The 27,377-nt window shown below is 41.1% G+C and overlaps 1 protein-coding gene across 4 annotated transcripts in view; it reads left to right on the top strand.

Annotated features, from left to right (window-relative positions):
- Window positions 1-8,816: 8,816 nt before the first annotated feature.
- The window catches only part of PTN (pleiotrophin), a 109,055-nt gene continuing 90,494 nt past the window's right edge, over window positions 8,817-27,377 (top strand). The window contains exon 1 of one of the 4 annotated variants that reach the window (XM_061414829.1): window positions 8,817-9,166. The gene's annotated coding sequence lies outside the window, so the exon portion shown is untranslated. The remainder of the gene's footprint in view (window positions 9,167-27,377) is intronic. The other 3 variants (XM_061414827.1, XM_061414830.1, XM_061414826.1) reach the window with 3 other exon arrangements.

Here is a 27,377-nt window from a genome sequence, read left to right as displayed (position 1 = left end):
ATAGTCCAACTCTCACATCCATACATGACTATGAACCGTACTGCCAGTTAGCCCTGGATAAACAAGGTTTTCAGATTCTCCAGGCTTCTTCTGCTTCCGCCTCTCCTTTCCCCTCTCCTTCTCTGTCTCTCTAATGAACTAATGACTATTCTGAAATTTCATCTCAAGGAGCAATTTTGGTAAACATAATTTGTGGCCACATTTTCTTTCATTCCTAGATGTGTGTGTGTGTGTCTGTACCCTTTGCCAAAAGACCATATGTAATATGTCATTTGTGGACAGGTTTCCTTTGATTCCTTCCTGGCTTGTGCGTGTGATTATGTATTTGTGTATAGGTGTGTGGTAGGTGCTCTGCAGAGCATCTGTACTAATATGTCCTAGAGTCACATTCTCCTTGAGTCTTGGAATATGTTCCACTGAGTTCCTCAGGCTAAACTTTGGTCTCAAATAATAATAATCGTGGTTTCAGTATTCATGCCCAATGGAAGCTGAAAGTCATTTCCAAAATAAGACTAGGACTGTACCTTGCTAAATAGTAACTGATCTTAAACCACAGAGCCCGACATATCAGAACAGGATGGCTCAGGCTCACATCCCTTTGCCTAACTCTCCTAAAAATATCTTCTGATAAAAGAAAAGAAATACTAATGTCTGAAGGACAATCTATGCTGAGTCCGTGGACATAATCTTGCTCTTTTTCCATATACTGCAAAATTGCCGTGAGGGAGCAATTAGTTCATCTCACATACAAAATATGTATGTTTTCTGGAACCAGTTCAGTGGCAGAGGGAATTACTGAGTGAGAGAGTGAGGAAGGGAGGGAGGCAGAGAACCATAGATTAGATAGAAATGTCTCTGAAAATTTGCCGCCATCCTCATTAGAGGATTAAACTTCTGCTTCCTCAGCTCTGACAGAGTAATAATGACATCTTTCCTTATGTGTTCCTGATATACATCAAGTGAGAAAACATATGTGAAAGACTTTGTAAAACTTATAATACATAAAGAAAGAGGTATTGCTGTATGTAGTACTTGAAGGTGACAATTTTAAGAGGTAAAAGGAAAAGAAAGATGGATTTTGTTCAGATGAACACATATTAATTATGGACTTCCAAATCCCTGAAATTATATTAAAATGTCCAATCTCATACTCAGGACATCAGGAGTTTAGATCACTTGTTCTACTACTATATTTTAGAGAGACAAAGAAAAAGGTCAAACCTCACGGGTGATTTATTCAAAGTAAGAAAACGAACCAGCAGCAGGTCAAGGGGATCTGACAAGGCTCACTTTTAACCTGATATTCTTGGGTTTGCATTCCTTACAAATGACAATTCACTGTTTTGTTTTTGAAACAAAGAGTCAAGAGAGAGGTGCTGGAGGTGATGGCCAGTTCATTGCCACTGTATTATCCGTCTTTATGGTGCAGGAGGAACTTGACTGAGGAACAGGTTTTGGCAAATGCATTAGAGCAGGGAAGACTTTATTGATCCAGAAAAATAGCGGGAACTCAGACATAAAGAAGCATGTTACACGCAAAGGCCACTGGGACAGCTGCCTGGCTACAGTAAAAATGGATACTGGAGACAATGAGAAATGAAACACATTATGAAGGACCAAATTTTAGATAATGTCATTCAAAAACATCTTACCTGCACTGGAAAATTTTGGATTATTGAATCAAAGATTGACAAGATGACAAGTTCTTAAAAGATTTTCTTTCTTTCAGTCTTTCTCCATGCGTTATACATCTGTCAAATTAAGCTTCCTAAATACTGCATACACTGTGTCAATCTTTTTCAGAAACCCCCACGTCTCTGCAGGGTCTATCAATACAATAAAGGCAGACTCAAGAGCTGCCTCAAAGTGACTCTCGGGTCAACTCAGGTTTGCTCCCAGACCTGGTCTCTGCTTTGGCCAAAACCGCCCACAAACCACAGCCAGCATTCTTACTGGACTTTCTTAGCTGGAATAATCGCTGTGTCTGACTCTACTCCTCACATTCAAAAACAAACAAGCAAACAAACAAAATTCTTCAAAATCCAATATAAATCTGTTTCTATTAAGTGTTCTCTCATTTTTCCTGACTTTGGCTGTGGGTGATTTTTCCTCTGGACTAAAGAAAAAGCCCTTCATTATAAACCCATGCACATCTGCCAGTCATGCCATATGCGTAACTTCTTGGAGGACAGGGCGCGTGTCTTTCATTGTGGCTCTGTCTTTGTGTGCCCCCAGCATAAGTACTGCCCTGGTCTTGAAGCAGAATCTGAAGCTTGACTACTCAGGCACCTATACACTGCACACATCCTTCCTGGTTGACTATCAACCAAATACCTATTAATAATAGGGGTGAGCAATCTAATTTGGGAAATGAGCAAAGAAAAAAAATGATTTCTTAAAATTAAGTGGTCTACTTTTGAAAGTCTTAGGATACAGCTTTTATTTAAGGGATGTTTATATTTAAAGGACTTGTTACTTCATGACATATTTCCTTTATACATGGATCTAGAGCCAATTTAATGCAGTGTCTGGCCCAGATTTTAACACAGTGATTTTAAAGATTCTTTACCAATTTAGCAAATGGAGATATAGTGTTTGTTAATAACCAAGCAGTGTTCTAGACATATTAAAAGCTTAATTTCCTTTGCAAACTTGCGTGGCAGGCACTGTTATTATCCTTACTTTTCAAATGGTAAACCAAGGCATGCGTGCATGCTCAGTGGCTAAGTCATGTCTGATTCTTTGTGACTGCAGGGACTGTAGCCTGCTAGGCTCCTCTGTCCATGGGATTTTCCAGGCAAGAATACTGGAGTGGGTTGCCATTTCCTTCTCTAGGGGATCTTCCTGACCCAGGATCGAACCAGTCTTCTGAACTGGCAGGTGGATTCTTTACCACTGAGCCACCTGGAAAGCCCAAACCAAGGCACAGAGGGCTTAAATAAGTTACTAAAGGTCACACAGTCAGTCAGTGAAAGTCCCAGGTTTGGAACCAGTTACTCTGATTACAGTCAATGTTATTAACCACTACACCTAAAGACCTTATTATTTGATTTTGTAAAAAATTTTCTTGAGGTCCATTTCAGAATTTTAATTATATACAGAATTTTAATTATATAAAGTGTACCCATGCTAAGTGTATAGTTTGAAGATTTTTAATAAATGTGTATTTTCATGTAACCACATCGATAGATTATTTGGTGGTTCTTCTATCAACCTCTCCCACCCTGTATTGCAGTCACAGGCAATGCTGATCTGCTTTTTGTCAATGCAGATTAGATTTGATTTTCCTAGAATTTTATATAATATAATCATACCTTACATACTCACAAGTGTCTGGCTTGTTTTGCACTGTGTAATGATTTTGAAGTTTATCCACATTGTTGTATGTATCAGCAGTTTATTCTTGTATTGCTGAGTAACATCTCATTGAATGGACCTACTACATTTTATTAACACATTCAACAACTGATGGATTTCCAATTTGGGTCTGTTGAGAATAAAAGTGCATTTATGTAAAAACTCTTGTGTGGGGTACAGATTTTTATTTAACTTGAGTAAATACCTAAGAGTGAAAAGTCCAGATCATATGGTAGATGCATTTTTAATCTATTGAATTTATTAACAGGTGTCAAACTATTTTCCAAACTGGTTGTATCATTTTATATTGTCACCAATGCTTAGGATTGTCAGTCTTTTTAATTTTAGCTCTTTGGGTAGGTAGGTAATGGTATCTCACTGGGGTTTGAATTTGCATTTCAAGCTTATTAGCATTTACATATTTTCTTTTGTGATGTGTCTGGTGAGACCTTTTGGCAATTTTTTATTAGGATGGCTGACTTCTGATTATTGAGTTATGTGGAATCTTTAATATCCTCGGTCACAATCTCTGTCAGACACATATTTTGAGAAACAGCTGGCCTCTCCTGTATCTGAGGCTGTGAAACCCATGGATACAGAAGGTCAACTGCACTATGCTGTTTTATATAAGGGACTTGAGCATGATTAGGTTTTAGTACCACAGAGGTCCTAGAACCAATCTCCCTGGCAAATACTGAGGGACAACTATACTTACTTTCATTGTCAGGATTGCCTCATTATTTTTAAGATGGCTTTCAAAGAGCGAGATTTCAACTTAGATAAAGTGCAATTTATCAATGTTTTAATAATAATTTGTGCTTTCATGTCTAACCTATGAAATCTTTACCAACTTCAGAGTAAGAAAGATTTTCTCCAACTCTTTATCTAGAAATTCTATATTATTTGCTTTTACATTTAGGTCTATTGGGCCGTCAACTTTTCTCTATGGTGTCAAAATTTGCTCCTTTCCATCTGGTTATTAAATTCTTTCAGGATCATTTGTTAGAAAGACCATCTTGTCTCCACTGAAATATGTTGGAGTCCATTTGTGAATTGATGATTTTGTTCTTTATTACCCATGAAAATGAAGTAAAAGTGAAGTCACTCAGTCATGTCTGACTCTTCGAGACCCCATGGACTGCAGCCTACCAGGCTCCTCCGTCCATGGGATTTTCCAGGCAAGAGTACTAGAGTGGGTTGTCATTTTCTTCTCCATATTATCCATGATTCTCTACTTATTAAACATAATTAGTAAACAACAATTTTGATTATTTTTATTTTATAGCAGGACTTGATACCAAGCAATGTGTCTTCCAAATTTGTCCTTTTTTTCTAAAAATAGAGCCTATCTGATAGACATTTGTTCCAAAGAAGATACACAGATGGCTCTGAGGCACATGAAAAAAAAAATGCTCAATATTGCTAATCATCAGATAAATGCAAATCAAAACCACAATGAGATATTACCTCACACTTGTCAAAATGGCTATCATGAAAAAGTCTACAAATAACAAATGTTGGTGAGGATATGGAGAAAAGGGTTTGGGACCTTCTTTACTTTAAGCCACATATGTCTGAAGCTCCCTGACCCATACTGAAGAGACTTGGTTCACAAATTAAAGATGCAGAGTCGAAAGATGGAAAGACCTGAGTCCTTGAAGACTTTAAAATACTGACTTGATCCAACTATGTTGTTCATGAGACAAATTCTCGAACTACTTAAGCCCTTCTTAGCTGAGTTTTCTGTTTTCTTATCCAGTAAAACTGCAGTCATTAAAAAAAAATTACCTTAAATTGAAGTAAGTTTTGTAATTTAGTCACAAAGATAAAAAAAAAAAGTTTCTTTAAAAAATTACCTCTTAACTATTCCAGAGAGAGGAAGGGAAATGTATTAATGAAACTTGCATCACACTGAGGGTGTGATGAATTGTCCTTTTGCATTCTAGGCATATTGAAGAACTCAGGGTGGTAATCAAGAATTTAAACGTCCTGCCAAGTAGGCAATCCAGGAGACACGCTGGCCAATTTTTCAGCAGGTTGCTTCACATTTTTTAACTTCATGCTGATCACACTTCTCCTTGTATTTGTCACTGCAGAATCAGCCGCCTCATTTTCAAAACACCCTTAGGATATGTTATAATTTCTATGATTTCAAATCATCCTGCATGTAGTTATATTTTAGCCTGGCAACACCCATGCAGAGGGCTCACTAATTACCCTGGAGAGGATGGGGAGCTGGGATGAGCAAGTCAAGGTGACTGCTGACAGGCATTTTCGGGGGCAGAGAATGTGTGAAAGAGTAAGTTTGGAGTTAGTTATTCTTCACAAGAAACAGGGACAAGCAGAAGTCTGGTCAGTGAGAAGCCGCTGTAGCCTCCTAACTGGAATCTCTGCTTCTACCCCTGTCTTTGTGTGGTCTTTTCAACACAGCAGAGAGACCCTGCTAAACCAGAGACTTAACTGCCTTTCACCTCATTCAGAATAAAAGCGGAATTCCTGACGGAGGACACAGACCTTGCACAATCTGGCCTGCTACCTTCCTCCCCTCCATCCCCACCTCCACCCACTTGTCACCTCCCCAGAGGTCCTCTACCATCCCGCAGTCAGGCCTCAGGGCCTTCGCATTTGCTGAACTTTGCCTGGAGGTCCTTCTCCCAAATATTTTCTCAGCCAGTTCCCTCACCTCTTTTAAGTCTTCACTCCGGAAGTCTTTCCTCCTCCAAACTGATGCTTTCATCTTCCTTCATAGGCTTATATCTTTAACAAATTTTACTAATTTGTTAATTAATTTCATTTGCTAGTTTATATCAATAAAAGTGCAAGATATTTGAGAGTGGGATTTTCATTTATTTTTGTTCATGGCTCTATTCACTCAAAAACTTAAGTGCTCCAAGTCAGCTAAATAAATGAAATGACTTGAAATCTTAAATCAACAGACAGACCCATGTCTGTGCCACAGGAAGAAGTTTCAATTTGAAATCGCACATTTCAGAGTGTGTTAAAAAGCATCTTCTTCTTCTTCAACTTTGTTGTACCTGCTGGGTTGACTAATCTAAACATTATAGATTTCTATTTCTTAAAAAAAAAAAAGAAAAAAAACCTCTTTTTCATCTTCCTTTTATATTTTAAAAATACAATGGCTAAAAATGGTTATTATCGTCCCATCCAGCCATTATAATCTCTCATTAAGAGCCTAGGAAGCCTGGTGGTGCTGGTCACAGGACAATGTGTGTGTATAATGTCACTGAACTGTACACTTAAAAATTACTGTATATTTTACCACAATAAAAAAGTAAAAATAAATACAAATTTTTTAAATGAAAGAATACAAACAAACATTAATAATGTTTGTCGGGGTTTCTTAATTTCAGCTCTATTAACATTTCAGGCCAAATAATTCTTCGTTGTGGGGAAGCTGTCCTGTGCACTGTACCATGTGTAGCAGCATCCCTGGCCTCTGCTCACTGGGCATAGTAACAGCTTCCTCCCCCAGGCTGTGACAACAGCAATGTCTCCAGTCATTGCCAAATGTTCACTTAATGGCAAAATAGCTCCTGGTTGAGAACCACGGATGAAAATAATTTTCATATGTCCCTATTTGAATAAAGGGTTATTTTTTGATATAACACATACAATAGAATGGAAATCATGGGGATCTCATGCTTACTTTATGGATCCCTTTAGAGAAGCACCATAATAACTGGTAGCAATATGTTACATTTGGAGATGTTAAGATAGTGTTTAAGAAGGTATCCCTGGCGTGTCAGCGGTAACGAATCCACCTACCATTGCAGGAGACAAGGGTTCAATCCCTGGGTTGGGAAGATCCCCTGGTGAGGGAAATGGCAACCCACTCCAGTATGCTTGCCTGGTGGGCAAGAGAAGCCTGATGGGCTACAGTCCATGGGGTCATAAAAGTCAGACATGACCCAGCGACTAATCTACTACCACCAAAAAATGGATAACTCCTTGTTTAATGGCCTGGAAATTTCACCCCTATGAAGTGACAGTGAATACAGAGAAATCTCTTTCAGTACAGGATCTGGGAAAAATAATCATAAGTGATAATATGCATTCCTCCACAATTTATACAGGTAAAATCAGATTAAAACAAATATTGCTTTACTTCATTGGATAAATGGGATCACAAAAGGGACGCAGGCAACCTGAAGTTTGTATATGGAAGGAAGACAGCTCCTTATTCATTTATTTCATTTGAAGAAGGTGTGTGTCGGGTATATGGAGAATTCAGCTATAGGGATAGACCAGAGGTGTGTAGGTGAATTTCTGATGCTTGTGCTTTTGAAAAAAAAAAAATGGATTGATTGATTCAAAGCACTGCCTGTAGCGAAGGCTCTTTGTCCCCACCCAGCCCCTCCATGGAACATTTGTCCGTGTAGCCAGCAAAGTCTCTAAGATTCTAAGAGCTACTTCCCACAAAACAATGGTTTTTGGGGTTTAGGTTGGTTCATGTAAATTTTAAGAGTTATATAAGTCACTTAGTAGCTATCTCTTAAATCGATTTGCAAGGAAGTTACTTCAGAACTATGGGAAACGGAAGGGAAGTATATTTTGCAACTACGTTTGGGGTCTGCAAACAATAAGTGGAAAGGAAGTAAAAGAAGCAAGAGAAAGAACAGAAAAGAACCGGTGAGCAGTGGACAATCTCCTTTTTGACCGTGCTTGGGTACATTTGCTTTATACTTAATAATTTCACGCAACACTTTCCTCTCATCTGTATCACAAATACTCATTTATGTGTTACTCAAATAATCCTAGGTATATTACCTTAACTTCTGTCCTCATTCGAAGAAAATGGAAATTCCAGAAAGAAAACCTCGGAGTTGGAGCCACGTGGATTAAGCCCCTAAATTCTTGAGTGTCAAAGAATGTCATTAAGTAGGTCACTAAATGCATCAAGGAAGCCAGAAAAAGAAAGAGCCCCCTAAAGGAAAGTGGCATTTAATTGGGAACTTTCAGACATCTGTCACTCTTTGTGACAAGCGCCAAAAAGTCCTTTGCACATTTAGTGACGCGCAGGTGGGACGGGACTGACCGCGGGAGTGACTGAAGCTGTGCAAAGGTTTGGGAGAGAGGGGGAAGGGCGTTGGGGGGGGGAGTGGGGACAAACAAGGGCTTGGTTCTGAAGACTGTGGTTTTTCACCCTCAGTAGCAACCACAAAAATCGCCTGGGGCCCAAATTGTAACCTAAGATACCCTCAACTGTCCATTTCAGGTCTGCTACTTGGTAAACTGGGGTACGCACCCACTGCAGAAGAGGTCCTGCGCAAAGTTTGCCAAAGGGATATTGCATCGGTCCCTGCTAAAAACGGAACAAGTCTTTCATTCTCCCCGCCTCTGGGTTCAAATCCGCGTGCTGGCGCAGGGGGTGGGGGCCGAGACGGCCCCCGGGAGAACCTCGCATTTAAGAAGAAGCTTCCCAATCAGCTCGCGAGGGAACGGCGCGCTCCCTCCTCCCCAGCCGCGTCTTCTCCCTGCCCGCTCCTCGCATCCCTCCCATTCTCCATTTCCCTTCCGTCCCCTCCCCGGCAGGGCGTGCGCCAGTCCGAGGCAGGATCGGGTTCCCCGCCTTCCAGTCCAAAAATCCCGCCAAGGGAGCCACAGAGCAGAGCAAAAGACGGAGTGGAGAGAGTAGAAGAAAGAGAGCAGGGAGTCACCGGGCGTGCGGGGGCGGAGAGCAGCGGCCGCCGCGAGCACCAGCGACTGGGGTACCTGGACTCAGGGCAGAAAAACCTCTCCCGGATCAACAAAGGCAGCCTGAGCGCGCACCGCTCTTTTGCGACTCCAAGTAAGTCGAAGCGAATGCGCGATTCCTTCAGAGGTGTCTCGGATCGACACCTTTCTGGGCGCCAGCGCGTGATACTGGTAAGAGTGGGAGAGAGGCTGCTGGTGTCTCTGCTCGTGGGGCTGCTTTCAACACTGAAGCTCTCCAGAGGCTTACTTAGGGGGAGTCAGGTCAGATAGTCAGGGACCCCTGGGTTTTGTAATGTTATGGGATGTGCATGTGGACTGGGTTCCCGGCTTCCAGCTGGATGGCGAACTTGCGGGGGCTTTGCCCTTTGTAGAACCTGAGCTAGTAGGTGTGTCTGTGGCTGGGTAGAGAAGAGAGAGAAAGTAAGGCAGCCTGAGCAAGCAGGCTCATTTCCCCATCCTTCCTCAGCTTCCCGGATGGCCCCAGGGCTTGCCAGCTGATGCGTTTCGGTTGGCATTTCTAGGTACCAAGTGGGAGCTTGTTCCTCCCAGTGCCAGCTACATTGCGCATCCCTCACAGAGCATCTGGGCACTCCTTGTCCTGCCTGCCAGCCCAGGAATGGTTCTAGAAATGGTTCTGTCCAAAGTTGAAAAGACACACCTTGCATCCCACTTCTCATTTGAATAATTTTAAGAATTGCCCTGTACCGAGACACTTGAACTTTTTATTTCCTCCACATAAAGCTAGGGTATATTGATTGCTAATTGGCTAGATTCCTAGTTTTTGAGTTGATGCGTCTAATAAGTTAAAATATTTTAAAAGAGAGGAATGTATTCCACTGCTTCCCTTCTCTACTTAATACATAAAACAAAACTTCCTTTCTCTTCAACTCACACACACACACATGCAAACACCCTTTTTTCTTTAACATAACACTACACTGAGTTTACTTATACTTTTGTTAACTTACCCCTCCCTCTGTTAACAGCTGCTTTATAAGTTTGCGGGATACACTGAAAAACTAGGAGTGGCATATGGGGGGAGGGGTGGCAATGACTGGGGAGAAGGAACAATTTGAGAAAAATTAAATTCCAGTCTTTTTGGCATTTGACATCTTTCATCTTGAGGGTTATTTAGGCATTTTGCTTTAACAGCTTGAGAGAGGTGATGTGTGTGTGTGTGTGTGTGTGTGTATGTATGTGTTGGAGGAAAGGGCCTGGGAGGAGGTCCAGGAACTATCAAGAAAGCTTTTAAACTAAAAACATAATGAAGCAATTTCATGATTTCAGGCAAATGTTGAGTTGATGAAACAGTAAAGCCCATTTTAGCCTCTTGAGCATCTGGGGATAAACTGATATTTGAAATATTGGAAGGTAATGGGAGTGAGACAAAAGAGGTGTCTCTCAGCATAGAAAATAAAGCTTCTATTTTTCCATCTTCTTTGTGCTTTTATTTTTAAATAAATTAGGCATTCTAAAGACCAAATCATTAAGAAAATTTATAGTCCAGTTAAATTCAAAGGCAATTAAGTGGATATTTTCTTTTTTTCCTTCCTTTGGGACATGAGTTATTTCAGAGGAGCAACATTTGTACTTTCTCATTTAAATTAGAGGATGGCTTTTAAACAATTATTTCATTAAAAAAAAAAAAACCCTATTATTTTGTGCTTTAAGAAACTTTGGTGCTTTGAATTCTCTAATTGTACTTTAAATCGATATAAGTTGTTCTTCCTCCTCTTCCCAGGCCTCTTTTAGGACATTTTTTTCTCATGTAGTGAAAAGCCTCTGTAAGGAACACCCACCTGAAGCCATACTTAACGCCTTAGCTGCTGTGTTCCTGCTGTGTGCATTTCGGTACAAGTGTATTGTATTTTCAAAGCTAGAGCTGTGAAAGAAAAGAAACTCAGTTAATATGTGACTTTTTATTATCTGACTTTTCAATGGGGTCTTATATAGAATGAGAATAGTAACATTTAAAAATATTTAGAGTATATTATATTTATAACACAATTCTGTGGATTTCTAGACTTCTTTTCATGATATTGGGAATAATACATTTACCAATTTATTGAAAATTTCCATGTATACCTTAATCTTCACATATAGCAATATGTCACAGAACCCACATTTTTAAATGAACATTTTTGATGTTTTTACTCTAGAAAACCTTGTGGCCTGGTTTGGATTTTCACAGAACTTGAGAGAAATAAGATCCTTAAATATTTTAATTGCTTTTATCAATAAAGTCAATCTTAGAAATTAAATATTTTGAGTTTAAATATTTTTTTCCTTTTGAAGATACTCTTGCTTTCACATTTAAATGACATTCTCATGTGCATTCTGATCATATTCTTATTTGCCATGTGGTATTTTATTACTATTCAAAATTTCCTCAGGAGACTGAGTTTGGTTGGCTTGTTCAAAATGGTATATGAGTTAATCGCGGATTCAGGGCCAGTAGTCCGAATTCTGATTATGAATCCCAGTTCTCCAAATACACTTTTTAATATGATGACATAGTAAAAAGGGGAACTGTCCTTGACTCCCCCAAACCAAGACCACCCAGGGTGATCAAGGGGCAAGCTGAGTGCAGGCCAGTCCTGTTGAAGAGATGCTCACCTTTAAGCATCTGGTGAGTCAGATGTCTGCAGTTGCCCTTGTTCCCTTAGTTGGATGCTGAGTGGAGCCTCTCTAAGGGTGAGTGATGTTGTCTCTTTTGGCTGCAGTTCTAATGAATAATCAGAGAGCTTTTGTTTCCTCTTGACTCAGTTCCATGTCACATATGGGGTAAAATAATATTCAGATATGGAGCTTCTCTCTGAGCTGGACCTGCTTTTTCCCATCGAGTCAATTGGCTTGAGTGGAATTTGGGCCACAGCCTTGTGTTGGAAAGCTGTTCTCCATGCTTGATGTTTATGTCCATTTCAAGTTTCCATCCACTGGGCCATGTTTCCATGCACTTCTTGCCAGTCTTTTATGTGGCATAGTTTTCCAGGTGTCATAAGACCTTTCTAGATTGTCAAACATAGCAAGCCCTTTGTTCCTCCCTATTTTAGTATTTGTAAATGACACGTTAAGACTTCTGTGGTTTAGAAGGCTAACTATAATGTAATGTTATCAGAGGGCATTATAATTATGGTAACATTGCAGATTTGATTATGTAGATCACACTCACCACAAATTCCTATTTCTTTTAAGTAGGCAGGGAATACAGTGAATGGCATGCTTAAGGTATTTTGAGAAATAATTAAATTTCTTCTACACCGCTTTATTTTGGAGTCAGTTCTTTGTAGTAGATTTAGATAAAGTGACATTTCGAATAAAAACATCATCATAATGAGTTTCCTAAAACCAGAATTCTTAAGATTCTTAAAGTTCATAGTTAGTTAAAAGATCTATTGTTATATATTAATCTTGAATGAAGTAAGTCAATAGTAACTGACACTTGGGCTCTTAAGTCTAAGAATTGTGCTGAATGAGAACCAAAAACATCATTTTAAGGCACATATTTCACTGAAGGACAGTCATCTCATATCTTGGTATGAAAAGTGGAAGAAGTGGGAGGAAAAGCTGAGAGAGAGACAGCAAGTCCTCAAACTTCAGTGTGGAATTTGGGTGAAACTGAATCAGTCTGAAATTAAAGCCTCCAAGAGTGGGTTTTCCCAGGCAAACCCTCCCTCTAGGTGGTGCTCTAATTCTCCCTCCTCTTGTCTTCTCAGCCCCTCTGTCACCCCTGCCCAAGACTTCAGTTCCTCCTTTCCCAGCAGTGTTACCATTGGAAAAGCACATCATTTACCTCTGAGGATTACTCACTTTTACCACCAGCTCCACTCCACCCAGCCCATTCACCCCTTGAAGGCAGAGACACTCATTCATCCCTAGAACCCTAGAATATCTAGAATGGAACCATTGAAATGCCTTACCTCCTCTTTAACAAACTGTATTATTTGAAGCCTTAAGACTGAACACTTGGAACATTATTTTCATCATAACTTCAGTGTGGCTATAAGCTTTTGCTTTTCAGAACTAGTAACATGTATTTTCTCATCATATTTTCATAACAATTCTACCTAGGTAGGCTGAGCAGGACTTTTTTTTTAGTTGATAAGGATACAAGTTTAAAGAGGTTAAGATGACCCCATACAAGAATCTTGGAGTTCTTATAAGATCTTAAAATTCCTAGTTTGGATATTTTTCCTCCTCTATAATATAATGCCGTCTCTTCCTTTGGCTAGTTAATTTTCTCTCTGTTGCCTCTCACATCAAACCTAATCTCTAGTGTCTATGCAGTGAATGGCCAGATCACCCAGGGTAGTGATTTCCGATCCTCAGTGTGTATCAGAATGACTAGAGTCACGTTTTAGCATCCAGATGCCTGGGGCCCATCTCCAGAGATTCTGATTTGAGAGGTGGAGTCAAAGAACCCGGTCGTGTGACAGGCCACCTGAATGCCGGTGATGTGTTAGAAACATCAACTGTAACGCTCCATTATTTGAGCTCTAAGATGAAAGAACTGAAGGTGGATCACAGCTACACTTCTTACTAGCTGTGTGACCATTAGCAAATATTGTGATCTTTCTTGCTTCAATTTCCTTATTCCTAAGATGAAGCAATGATACTTATCTCCTAGGACTGACATGAATATTAATCTAGAAAATGAGTGTGAAGGACTGAACCCAGAGTCTGACTGCGAGAGAGTATTTGATGAGATAATGGAAATGCTGATTATGGGGGTGCATCCCTCCCCATGAAAGCCCACCCTTGCTCTTTCTGCCTTCCCCTCTTCGACTGCTTTTATGTCTCATGTCCAGCTGGCACGAGACACAAACAGACAAACAGAAACCTATGTGTCTCACAAAGGTGAGACTTTCTGCTTCTTGCAATGCTCCTGCCTTCTGTACTCTCAAATTATTCTAAATGCGGATCCAAAACCCCTTCTGAAAAGAAACACATGGGGCATGTGATCATGCTCCAGGCCCCAGGGAATCCGACACGTGAGGTCCCCAAATCAGGCTGTTGACCTTGGCCTTTCCTTTAGTGTCTGTGTGCTCCTGCTCAGCTGGGTCCAAGTCTTTGCAACCCCATGGACTGTAACCCACCAGGCTCCTCTGTCCATGGAACTTTCCAGGCAAGGATACTGGAGTGGGTTGCTGTTTCCTACTCCAGGGGATCTTCCCAACCCAGGGATCAAACCCAAGTCTCTTGCATCTCCTGCATTTGTCTGCTGATTCTTTACCATTGCACCACTTGGAAGCCCGCGTTAGTGTGCAGGAGAGCATTGTGCACACTGGACACTTCTTATCCAAGGTGCAGGCACTTCATTGCTGGCATTGTGATGCCCACAGCCATGTCCTCCCTGGCCCTGCTGCCCTCGTGGAGCTGCCAGCTCGGAGGAAGGAGTCCAGGTTTGAATCGCGAGCCTGCATTTATCTCACTGCAGTTCTGCCTGGTGCTGAGTACGTCCTGTAGGTCCTGGAACCTTAGGTTTCCTAGCTGTAAGATGGCGATGACGATGATGGTGGTGATATATGCTTTGCCTTCCTCGTGGGCTGGTGGTAAAGGGCAGTTGTGTCCATGCAACGTTTATAAACTGTAAACTGTTATTTGAAATATGACTTCTATTAATAAAATCAATAGGGCCAGTTCTGTTTCTTTCCTCATTTCTGCTGCTCATCATGATCATTTTCTCAGGACCTAGAGGCTGCCTAAGACGTCAGAAGGAAAGTTTGATCAGATGAAGTGAGTAGGAGGCGAGATATGTGACAGGCAGGTGTGAAGAAGAGGAAATTTGAGTCAGAGTGAAAGAAAGGAGAGAAAAGACAACTCTAAAAAAGGTTAAACTAAAATGGCTATGAATTTTTTTTTTTGAATTGTTTTACTAAATATTATGTTAGAGTGCTTCCTCAGAGTTGTACAAGATGCATACCAAAAATTCCCATCAGTTATTCTCAGTAAATTTAGGTTTTTATGGTGGATTAGCAGCCCTTTGTTTATACTATTGATGTGCTCCTCACACTTTTATTTGCATATCAGTCACCTAGAGATCTTGTTAAAATGCAGATTCTGGTCCAGTAGGCCTCTGGCTGACTCTCAGAGGCTGCCTTTCCAACAGACACCCTGGTGATAGCAGCTGCTGGCCTGGGGACCTCATGTTGAGTGACCAGCCAACAGTGTTTAGCTCCATAACCTTGGAAGACTAGGAGAGGAATCAGAACTCTCTAATCATGATGTCCATAGCTTAGTACACACACTGAGGGTCACTGGCAGTAACATGTCCTTCTAGTGCAAAAGCTGATCACGCCTGTATCTTCGTGTCCAAATAATATTTATAGTGTTGGATCATTTGCAAAGGAAATTGAGAGTCACCATCCGAATTGCCGTTGACTTGACTGAAGCCCCTTAGGAATACAAGGCCCTTTGTCAGGTGTGATTTCAGGCTTCTTACGGGTACTCTGCTGGAGCTTTTCCCTGAGAGGGTGTAAGTGAGCCAAATACTGCCATTTTCATTTACCTTAGAAGCTGGCGAAGAAGTATTTAGGAAATTCCATTCTTAGTATGAGAAGGATGTAATGTAACAGGCTTTCTGCATCCTACAGTATTCTCTTCTTGAAGGTTTGAACATCGTTTCTCTCTTGGAGGTCCCCTTCCATATCATAAGGGAAGTAGAGCAGGGAGCATCCATCTGTGTGGCTTCCCAGGAGACACTGGGCTGCCCAGGGAAGGAGCCAAAGATTTTTGTCTCAGAGTCCAGATTTAATCAGTAAGGAACATGTCTCAGTCCCAATTTTAGCTAACAGAGAAACTCTTTTTCACTCAGGATAAAATGAATGGAGACCATATAAAACTTTAAAATAATGTTTTTGTAATGGCCTTCCTCATTTGAGAATAATACGGCGTCTTCTAACCTGGCTGAGGGATTATTGCTCTCGACAGCAGAGAATCACCTCTAAAGTTTTAGTGTATAGTGGCTTTCGTTTCTGAGCATTAGAACATCAGAAGGCTTCCACTGGGCATCTGCCAACTGGCCAGATGGACACTTAACAGTGTCCATGTTAAGCCAGGAGTTGGATCTTTGGCTTAAAAAAATTATCCTGCTGCTTTGGAGAATCTTATGCGAGGGCCAATTTAGTTCTTCAAAAAATTTTTCTATAAAAAAATGTTGCCTTCTGTGTACTATGTATTTCTTTAAATACGAGCTATGGTCCAAGATGATCAAACGAGGAAGTCTGAAGCTGCTATGTGAAAGAAAGCAGAAAGTTTATTAAGTTATTTTAACTGTTGGAGGTACTTACATTTTGAAACAATAATATAAAGCCTTTCTTCCCATCCTCTTTTAATTACAATATATGTTTAACTATTCAATTCAAGGCCTCTGGCAAAATTCAGAACCTTAAATTCAGCTCAGTGCAATTCAAACTTGTAAAAAGATTGATTAATTTTAATGATGTGAAACATAATGTGTTTTTTTATTACTATGTTTGCTATTAGGAAAACACAAATATACACCTGAAGAAACACACTATTTTTTCTCATTCTGGAATAATGTGTCCAAGCTACAGCATTTTCAGATCTTTAAAGTTATAAAGAAGGAAAAATATGACTTATAATTATGCTCAAAATAGGCACCACTATTAACACTCTGATACACTTTTAGAGTTTTCCTTATTTAAGTTTTGAAAATAGTTGTGCAAATAATAGTCCTGCTTTTTAGGTCAACATTGTAATCAAAATATGCTATATTTTTATAGTTTTATACACATTACCATGCACATTTGTTTCTACTAAGTGGTCCAGTTTAAGACGGAAATTCAATTTATTTAGCTTGACATCAGTAAATTTGAATCATAAAAAGCTTAGTAAATTAATATCATGGACTCTCATTAAAAAGTTGGAAATAGAAGAATGCTAACAAACAACCGTCATCCAATGAAGCAAACAAAAAATCTTTCTCCCAGCAAAGATGGATATTTAGATGGGAACAAATAATCCTGTGGACCTTAGTGTGTGCCAGTTAAAGGTCAAGCTGGGTAAACATTATCTTTCATTCTTAACCTTGAGGACCCTTCAGATACTATCCAGGGGTAAATGTCTCCCCAGGGAAGCCACAGCTGCCTGATCCCACCCAGGTTCAATCTCTACCCCTTAGCAGGTCCCAGGAGCCTGAGGAACTTCTGAGCTGCTCTGGGCTAAGATGAGTGGGCCTGAGGCACTGCAGGCGGTAAGCTTACAGGGGCAGCTGACCTCTCTAAGGCACGTCCCCCCAGGGCTTGGCACTCTTCGGGGAGTATTTATTTGCTCTGTTATTATTTGGAATGACTAGTGTACAGATTGGCTCTAGTTTAAAGTGAGTCAGATCACACTTGGGTTTGTCAACCACACTCTTGTTTGTAGAGAAGGGGGCAAAAGTTAAATGCTTTTATTGTTTGTGCCAGTATTGGGATTCCCACCAACTTGAGTCTGAAATAATTTCTAGCCTTTGAAAACAGCAGTTTGGGTCTGATGGTTAGGGATCACAGAGTTTGCCCTCTGATATATGGTATCGGGGGATTGGAAGGTGTACTTCAAGGCTGTCATAAATGAACTCGGATTGGAGCAACAGATCAAAAACAATTTAGCAGGAATAAGCAGGTAGAGGTGGATTTCTACCAACTTCTCTCTAACTCAATCCATATTTCCTAAAGGCAGATAACTATGGGTTTCTAATATCTCATCCAGTGATTTCTCTTGCAAGAGGTTAAAATGAGAGCATTTAACTTCAAAGGCAGCAGAACCAAGAATGCAAAAGAAATAGAAGTGGACTTGAACTGAGGCCTTAGGGAAAACATCCAACAGTCTGATAGAAGCCTGATGCTTGGGAGCTTCAGATCTTACAGAGAACACTAGGAAGGGGTGAAAGTTAAATGCTTTTATGGCCTATGCCAGTATTGGGGTTCCCACCAACCCTTTCCTCCACTCTGCCTGAACTCTCTTTGGGTCCTTTGGGCTCAGTTGACCCTGGTGGGGTTCGTTAGGAGATTTCTCCCCAGTGGATTTGTCTTGTTTGCTTTCTAAATCTCCTAAGCTCTGCATGTCTCTTGGTATAATAATGCCACAAAGTCATTCTAGGACAGGAGCAAGCCTGTCCCCTCCTTATTTCTCTCAGAGGAAGTATTTGCAGACAAAACAGTATCAGTTGTTCAAGTGAAGAGCTCCTGCCTTAAATAGGACATGAGCAATCTTGGATGCTGGGCTGTGAGCTAGACAAGCTGGTTGCTGGAGTCAACTTGTCCATAAGGCTTCTACCCTCTACCCATTGCTTCCCTTCATATCTTCCCCACTCTTGTAGGGGGATCATGAAAGGAGATCAAGGAACAGACCCAGAGGCTCCCTTTCATGGGCACAATAGCATCCCTTCTGGTCCAGTTAGTTTCCTGGATTAGTTTTCTACTCTTGACTTCTACTCACCAGCTCTAATATGTAATGTTAAGTATCTTTGTTGAAATCAGAAAAAAAAAAAAAAAGTTTAGACTTGGGCCTTTGTATTTAAAAAACTACGTATTGTTTCCTGTCTTCTTCTCATCTCAATCTGACCACTTCCTTACCTAATTTCCAAGTCCATATCAAGGTATGGCCAGATTTATCATCATCTTTTGGAACTTGAGCAACTATTGAAAATAAGTACAGAACACAGGAAGGTGTGACCACTCTCCTTAAGGTGATTTTAATGTTTCTTCGGTGAGGAAGATCAGCCTAAAGTATTTGTATCTACTGTATATTTGTATTTACTATGACTCATAATGCTGCAGTGAGATCTCAGTTCCTGATAGGAGGCTAGGAACCTCTGAATTTTAAGAGGTGAGAAATGTAAGGGTTGAGTGCAGGACAGTTAGGAAAGCCTTAGGAGCAAGTAAAAAAAATTCCCCCAGAAGGTGAAAATGGAGAAACTACGGGTCTGTGGCTTATCGAACTAATTTGACTTTTACTGAAATAAGGATTTGGAAATACCCAACGAGGAGTCTCATGTGCAATTGAAGAGCACTTAAGATACATACTAGAAAAGATAAGACATGAAAATATTGAGTGGTATTTCCTGAAGTAAATCTACAGATCTTATAGATTCCTCAAGATGGCATCTAGCTGATTTTATTTCCATTTGTCGGTCTCTATATGAAGGTGCTTCAATTATTAAATCATTTTGGATTGTCTCCCCTTGGTATTTAAAGGAAGTCACTGTGTTGGTTCTAAGTTTCAGTGGTCCTGTGTCTTCTTGCCGGATCTCTTTGTTCTATCCTGTACCTCTGGACAGTTGCTTCTAGTTCTTTCACTTTCAGTCAGTTCATTCAGTTCAGTTCAGTCGCTCAGTCGTGTCCGACTCTTTGCGACTCCATGAATTGCAGCACGCCAGGCCTCCCTGTCCATCACCAACTCCCAGAGTTCACTCAGACTCACATCCATCGAATCAGTGATGCCATCCAGCCATCTCATCCTCTGTCGTCCCCTTCTCCTCCTGCCCTCAATCCCTCCCAGCATCAGAGTCTTTTCCAACGAGTCAACTCTTCACATGAGGTGGCCAAAGTATTGGAGTTTCAGCTTTAGCATCAGTCCTTCCAGTGAACACCCAGGACTGATCTCCTTTAGAATGGACCGGTTGGATCTCCTTGCAGTCCAAGGGACTCTCAAGAATCTTCTCCAGCACTACAGTTCAAAAGCATCAATTCTTCCACTACCCAAATAGCAAATGGCAAATTGAGTAGTAGGTACTCAATTCATGTTTATCGTTGCATAGAATTAAGACAACCTTTCACACAGGGAAGTTTGGAGCTTCCCTGGTGGCTCAGACAGTAAAGTGTCTGCCTGCAATGTGGGAGACCCAGGTTCGATCCCTGGGTCAGGAGGATTCCTTGGAGAAGGAAATGGCAACCCACTCCAGTATTCTTACCTGGAAAATCCCATGGACAGAGGAACCTGGTAGGCTACAGTCCATGGGGTCACAAAAGAGTCGGACAGGACTTCACTTTCTTTCACATGGTTTCTACTCACTTTCCTCGCTCTCCTGCACTCCCTTCACCGACCCTGGTGACATTTAATATTAACTGGCTGCCTTGACCAAAAATTATGACATGAGCAATCACTTTCTTTGACCTCTCTAGCTTTTCTACTCCATCTTTCATACTTAGGGATGTTTTCATAATCATTGTGCAGGCACTCAGAGTCCCATGCCTGTTGTGGTATGAAGACAGCTGTATCCAGGCTTCATGCTGGCCTTGGGCATCCTGAGTTTCCCTGGGTGTGCTCTGGGGATAATGGCAGTAAGTCAAGTTCAGGACCTTCCATCGCATCTGAGGCTCTGATCCTAGGAAGTGCCAGGGCCAGGGAGGAGTCTTCATCCCCTATCACCAGCTATTTCTAGAAGCTGGAGACCTTGCTTTCTTTTCTTAGCACTTTTCCTTTTTCTGTTCTGAGCACAGTTCACCAACATTACTAACTGAGTCCCTGAATGGTTAAGTAACTTGTTCAAGGTCACAAGCTAGTGAGAGGTAGAACCGAGAACATCATTTGTTTGTTTCTTGACTGTATCACGCGGCATGTGAAATCTTAGTTCCTTGACAAGGGATTGAACTCACACCTTCTGCTTCAGACACTCGGAATCTTAACCAGTGGACCATCGAGGAAGTTCAAGAAGTAGAATGGAGATTATAGATCAACTATATCTAACCGCAAAGCTCCTAAACATTACGCTTTTCCACCTACACCCGCTGTTCTGTGACAAGGGCTCAGTGAGTATCTGAAGATATTTTGACTCAGTCCTTTCCTTCTTCCCCTTTCTTGTATCCAGGAATATGTTTTCATGCTATGTATTTTATTTCTACCTCACCAGGGTCAAGAGAATCCACTGTTTTTGGACAAAGAATCCTGTTGTCAGACCGGATCGCCTGGATTGTATATTATTTTATTTGCCACTGCTTTCTCAAGCATTGGCTTGCCTGGCCTGGTGTTCAGTTGGCTTGTCCTGAGGACGGGCGTGGGAGGAGAGGAGATGAGGATGTCTGGGTGGTGCGCTGTCTGTTCCTCCGGGCTGCTATCACCTGACCAAAGTGTTTGCTGGATTGCTGTGTTCCAGCCCCAGGGGAGGCCACAATGCCTTGTTTGTTTGTGTATGAGAGACTCTGGCTTTGATTAGCAGCTAGCTTCAGTGCAGCTGAACATACAATAGGGACCAAAGGATGGGAAAAAAAATCCCGCTACAGTTTCCCATTGGAAAGCATTCACTGTCAAGCTTGGAAATCCAGCAGTGGGGCCCAGATGGATAGAGGCTGGGAAAGGTTAGGTGATGGATTCTCCATGCCTTGCAGCTTGTTGTGTGTGATACGGTCAGTTCTTTTCGTAAAGTACTGAGCCTCTCTCCCTCGAGATGTCTTTTATGATTAAGGTTGGAGACTCGTATTGATGTGCTTTGACGAGGGGCAAAGCCTGGAAGCTGAAAAGCGTGAAGGAGCCCCACAGTGATAAGGGCAAGGGTAAAAACGCTGAAAAGGATGCACCTATCTTAAAGGGCTAGTTACACGTTAAAAAAAGTATTACTTTGGCTTCATGGAAGAGATAAAAAGTAACTATAACTGTACTTCTATCAATGAAGGAGGAAAGTAGCAAGTTTTTTTTCATTACATAGGCGAAGTTAGTGATTTCATAACATAGACACACTAATAACAGATTATTTGCTTCATCTCATTAAATTCAATCTTGTACCTAGGAAAAGCACCCCTGTCTGCTGGTAGCTGAATAATAAGATGTCTGCCTAAAGACTTGTCATTCATTCTTAGAAGAGTGTTTCAGTTATCAAGATTTTTTCATCAACAGATTAGTCATCTGAAACACTGTGCATGTTACAAAAGCCACTGTCCATTATCCTAGCTTGTAGGTACCTTATTTGGTCTTCCAAAGAGGGACAAAGCAGGCTTAAAATCAGAAAACCACACAATGGTTAAATGGTAGAAGAGTGGTTATCAGGTTGTCTAGAAGAAGATACTCTGATCTGGCATGGAAAAGGGAGGCTGCATGAAGGAGGTGGGGTTTTGAAAGACAGAGTGGTGCTGTCCATGGCAGGAAGGCATGAGGAAGGCATTCGAGGCGAGGGCTGGAGAGAGAGGAGCAGCAAAGAGATGATAAAAAGTAAGATATTTGGGGACAGAGAGTAGAAGGGCTGGATACGTGCAGACAATGGGTGACCAAGGAGTGAAAGTTAGGATTAGGAAAAAAGTTTTGGATAACAATAGCAAGACCCTTGAGATGCAAGCTGATCTACTTGAGCTTTATCCCGTTAAATAATAAGGCATCTTTGGAGGTTCTGCACAAGCAAGGAGAAACTTTGCTAGAGTATAGGAAAGATTAGAGAAATAACAGATTAGAGGTGGGGAGAATCCATTAGGTTTTAAAAAGGAATTCTCTGTGTACCACCCCTCCTCCCAAGCCCTTGATCTTTTCAAATTCTGGAAATCCTGTTCACACTTCGGTGCTTTGCTTAAGTACCATATCTTCCATGAAAATTGTCTTCATTCCTCTAGCTAAACTTAATACTCATTCCTTTTTCTGTTTCACAACTTTCTAAGATTTTTCTTTTATAGTTTTTATCCATTCATTCAAAAATATGCAATAAACACGATCTACTGGGCTCTATGTTAAGTACTTCCTAGTACAGAGATTGGAGAAGGCAGTGGCACCCCACTCTAGTACTCTTGCCTGGAAAATCCCATGGATGGAGGAGCCTGGTAGGCTGCAGTCCATGGGGTCGCAAAGAGTCGAACACAACTGAGTGACTTCACTTTCACTTTTCACTTTCATGCATTGGAGAAGAAAATGGCAACCCACTCCAGTGTTCTTGCCTGGAGAACCCCAGGGACGGGGGAGCCTGGTGGGCTGCCATCTTTGGGGTCACACAGAGTTGGACATGACTGAAGCGACTTAGCAGCAGCAGCAGCAGCAGTACAGAGATGAATACGACAGTGTCTTTAAAGCTCACAGTCTAGTTGGAGAGCAGGTCCATCAATGGCTAATGGGTGCAGGGTTAGTGCAGTGATCTAGATAAGCACTCTTGAAAGCCCATAAGAGAGATACCTGATTCATTTGGGAGTGGATTCATGGCAGGCTTCCAGGAGGAAGTGTCTCCAGACTTGTGTTTAAAGACTGAAAATGTGGGAGTTCCTGGTAGGGACAATAGTGTGAATCCTGACTTCATTTTTATATGGCAGTTATTTTAAATAGCTGTTTCTCCCCTACTTAACTACAGAGGTCTTAGCCCAATGCTTCGCATGATGTCAAATGTCTGTAAGAATGAATAAACGAATGGATTTCTGATGCCTTCACATTAGTGGGTACTTAGGAGGAATTCTTTCTGGAGACACTATGAAGGAAAACAGAAGCTATCTGATATTAGGATGGAAGTCTAGATGTTAAGATGGGTGTGAAGGGGGAGTAAAAATGAGATGCTGATCAATTTGAAAGAATTCCAGTCCCACTGATGGAAGAAACCTACAGAAAGAGCTGATATAGGAGAGGAGGTGGAGTGTCTTGGACTTGAAGGAATTGTGGAAAGATGGATTATCCTCAGAATGGGGCATGAGCTGGATCTAGGCTTCTCGGGGGTCTGACCTTCATGGCCATCTTCACCATCTTGGAGGCCATTTCATGAGAAGGAGCCTCAGGCTTGCAGCACTTGGGCAGTGGAGACCAGGCTCCCCGCTGAACTCAAATTCCCAGGCTCAGTACGGTACCTTCCTCCCCAGGAGACTTTGCAACATGCTTCTGCCAGAATGAGGCAAGGTCATGTTAACAGTTTTATTTGCTGGGGAATACATGTTATTCCTTTGCTGTATCTCATAAGGTTTCCTGGGATGCATTGGCTTTCAGGAGAACTCTGTAATCAGGTCTAAGTATTCCACATGCACATGGAATGGTCTGAAGCCACATCTTCCAAAAGAGATCAGTTGGCCTGTGAGTTGGCTTCTATAATTTGAGTTTATGTTTTAGATGTGCACTGATCACCACACTGAGATGCCCACATTTCCCTTGAAACTGCTGATTTTGCTTTGCTCGAAGGAATGATGATCTGCCAGCCATGTACAGAGTCATTTCTTCTCCACCCAGTGGAAAAAGTAGTTATTCATGAAACACAACACCAGAGTGACCGTGGATGCCAGATTGTTATGGCTCAGTGAATATTCATTAAAATATGTGGAGAAACCCAAGTGCTGAGCCCTCAAAAGGAGAACGTGTCTTATGGTCAACGCTCTGCGGGGAAGGAAGGCTCCCCTCCCTCTCTGGTATTTTCTTTCTCCAGCTCCAAGATCCTCCTTCAGAGTGAGGGCAGAGTCGAGGTAAATGGATCATTTTCATTTTCTTGCCTTAAAAATTATTCTTCCATTGTTGCCAAGAGCAAAGAAAGCTCAGGAAGTCAAAATTGTCTGGTTTCCAATCCCTAATTCATGTGAGAGTCAGAAGGGGCAGGAAATGGCCTGGGGACAGAGATTAGCCAGTTTTCTAAGAAAACCATTGTGCCTAGGATACATTATATGTTTTTATTGTTACAAATTAGGACTTAGTCTCCAGCTTCTGTTCACAGTAATTGGGAACCTGTGAGAGTGAAATCTTACGACTTTTATGAAGGTTTTACCTCTTCTGTTTCCTTTGACAAATAGGTAAGCTTCTGCCAGGGGGAGCCTACTGTAATACAATTAAGAATCTTTTATCTGCAGATTCTCCAGTTGATATTAAAATTTGCTTCTCTATAATGAAGCTAGCAACTAACTTCCATGTAATATTTCTCCATTCACGAATTGCTTTCATATATTTTTTCTCTTTCTGTCCTCAGAGCAATCATAGGTGATCAGTTTTAATAACTTCACGCCTTATACAGATGAGGAAAAGAAAACTTAGAGAGTGGAGACTTGACCAAGGGTTCTCCAAGGAGGTGCCTCATCTACCTCATAGGATAGTTTGAGGAGTTTTCATAGTCTGTAAAAGTATTTTGTGGAAAAAAAATACAAAGAAAAGTCAGCATTCTATTCTTTCCTGTGTATAGATTGTGCTTTAAAACATTGGCTTGCAGTATTCTAGGGCAGTTTCTTAAAGAACGGTTCACCTGCATTTGGATCTCCTGGGGTTGCATCCTCCACCTCTGCAGTCAGAAATTTTAGGTGAGGGCTTGGGAAAATTAATTTTTAACCAGGCCATTTCATATGAAGCAAAGTTTGAGAAACTCTGTGTGTGTGTGTGTGTGTGTGTGTGTGTAAAAATTTCACCTTACAGTTGTTGAGAATAGGGTCTATTATGGTGCTAGCTGTCTTCCAGAAATTATTGGAAATAGATTCTAGGTTTTAGACCAGTCTTTAAGACTGGTTAACTTTATTTCTGAGTTAAGTAATTTGAATCTTGCAGGCTTCCACTTTCTTAATTGTAAAACAAGAAGCCTAAAATAAAAAGATCTCTGAGATGCCTGAAGCACTTTGAGTCAGCGGCTGTCTTCTTGCCAAATGTTGGTCTCCCGAGTCTTTTCTCTCTCCTCATGAAACACCCTTCTGAATGTGCTTCAGTCAGTGGTTCTTAATATGTGGTTCCTGATCTGCAGCATCCATTTCACTTGGGAACTCGTGAGAGAGGCAAATTCTCAGGTACCACCCCAAACCTGTTAAATTAGAAACACTCAGACGGGGGTCAACAATCTGTGTTTTAATCATCCCTTTGGTGATTCTAACACATGATGAGCTTTGAAAACCGCGGACTTAACGCATTTCTGATCCTGGCTAATAAATGCGAATATGTAAAATGTTCAATTACATCTTGTTTTCTTTGACCTGTGCAGCAGCCAAAAGTCTACAGTTCTCTATTGCTCAAAGAAGGGCAATAAGGAAAATATGATCTCTGTGTTTTTATTATTTTTATTTTATTTATTTTTTTTGATCTCTGTGTTTTTAATTGATGACTTCTGAGAGTAAAGAATCTGATTTTGCATGGTTCTAAAGTAGCTTCTCTTATACATAGAGGTTATATGAAAGTTTGGCAGAGAATTAATATTTTCAATTATGGGTGGTTTTTGTCTTGCATGGTTCCAATGTGCATGAAGTTTGGTTACTACAGTTTAATTAGCACCAGGTCCCTGACAACATGGGTCAAATTTTAGTATATAAGTAATTGCATAAAGTACAAATTAAACTGCTAACTTCTCAGTCCCCAAATAGAAAGAAAAAGAAAGTGAAGTCGGTCAGTCGTGTCTGACTCTTTGAGATCCCATGGACTGTAGCCTGCCAGGCTCCTGTGTCCATGGGATTTTCCAGGCAAGAATACTGGAGTGGGTTGCCATTCCCTTCTCCAGGGGATCTTCCTGACCCAGGGATCGAACCTGGGTCTCCCACACTGCAGGCAGACTCTTTACTGTCTGAGCCACCAGGAAATCCCTCAGTCTACAAATCACTCCATAAATAACAGATTTGCTTTATAATCAGTGAGCAGTCACCTCATTTCTTCCATCCCTTGCCCATCAGTGGTCCCTCTGCATCAGTAATTCATTTTATGCACAGACAGTGAAGTCTGGAGTATTGTTGCCTCCTTGTCTCCCAATGACATTTTTCAGAAACAGACAATTTAAAGAAGAAATTGGCCAACAGAGATGAATTGCAGGCGAGAAGTGAGAAGTGATTTAACACTGGAAGTGAAATTCAAATGAAACATAAATGGAGTTAGAGAAGAAATATCTATCCGTAGGTGGGTACGTTGACACTGCTGCCAGTTGAGAAGCTCTGCGTTCGCAGCCAAAGACACTTAGTGGAGACAAGCTTGTCGATATAAATGAGGAAGGCAGACAAAACAAAGGATGAAGATGTCCCGAAGGAACTGATGCTGGCAAGAAACCCACTTTAATGGAATTCTCAAGTATATTTTAAGATATTGAAAGCATGAAGAATAAAACTCTGGAGGCCAATCCAAACCTAGAGAGCCATGACAATTGGCCAAGGCATCGAAAGATGCTCACAATGTATTGTAATTTACACAGTGAGAAGACAGCAAGCTGTTCAAAGTAGTCATGATAAATATTTTTCCAAAAAAAGAAACACTTTAAATCTCAATATTTCTAATGTTGTAAGTTAGCATATACTAAGTATGAGCTTCCCTATATTTTTAAAATTTCCTATGCGTTTACAGGGGCTTCCCAGGAGGTGCAGTGGTGAAGAATCTGCCTGCCAAAGCAGGAAATGCAGGAGACAGGGGTTCAATCCCTAGGTTGGGAAGATTCTCTGCAGTAGGAGATGGCAACCCACTCCAATATTCTTGCCTGGAGA

Source organism: Bos javanicus, chromosome 4 (assembly GCF_032452875.1).
Source record: "Bos javanicus breed banteng chromosome 4, ARS-OSU_banteng_1.0, whole genome shotgun sequence".
Lineage (NCBI taxonomy): Eukaryota > Metazoa > Chordata > Mammalia > Artiodactyla > Bovidae > Bos > Bos javanicus.
The sequence above is the reverse complement of the archived record's forward strand: the minus strand, read 5'-3'. Positions and strand labels throughout refer to the sequence as shown.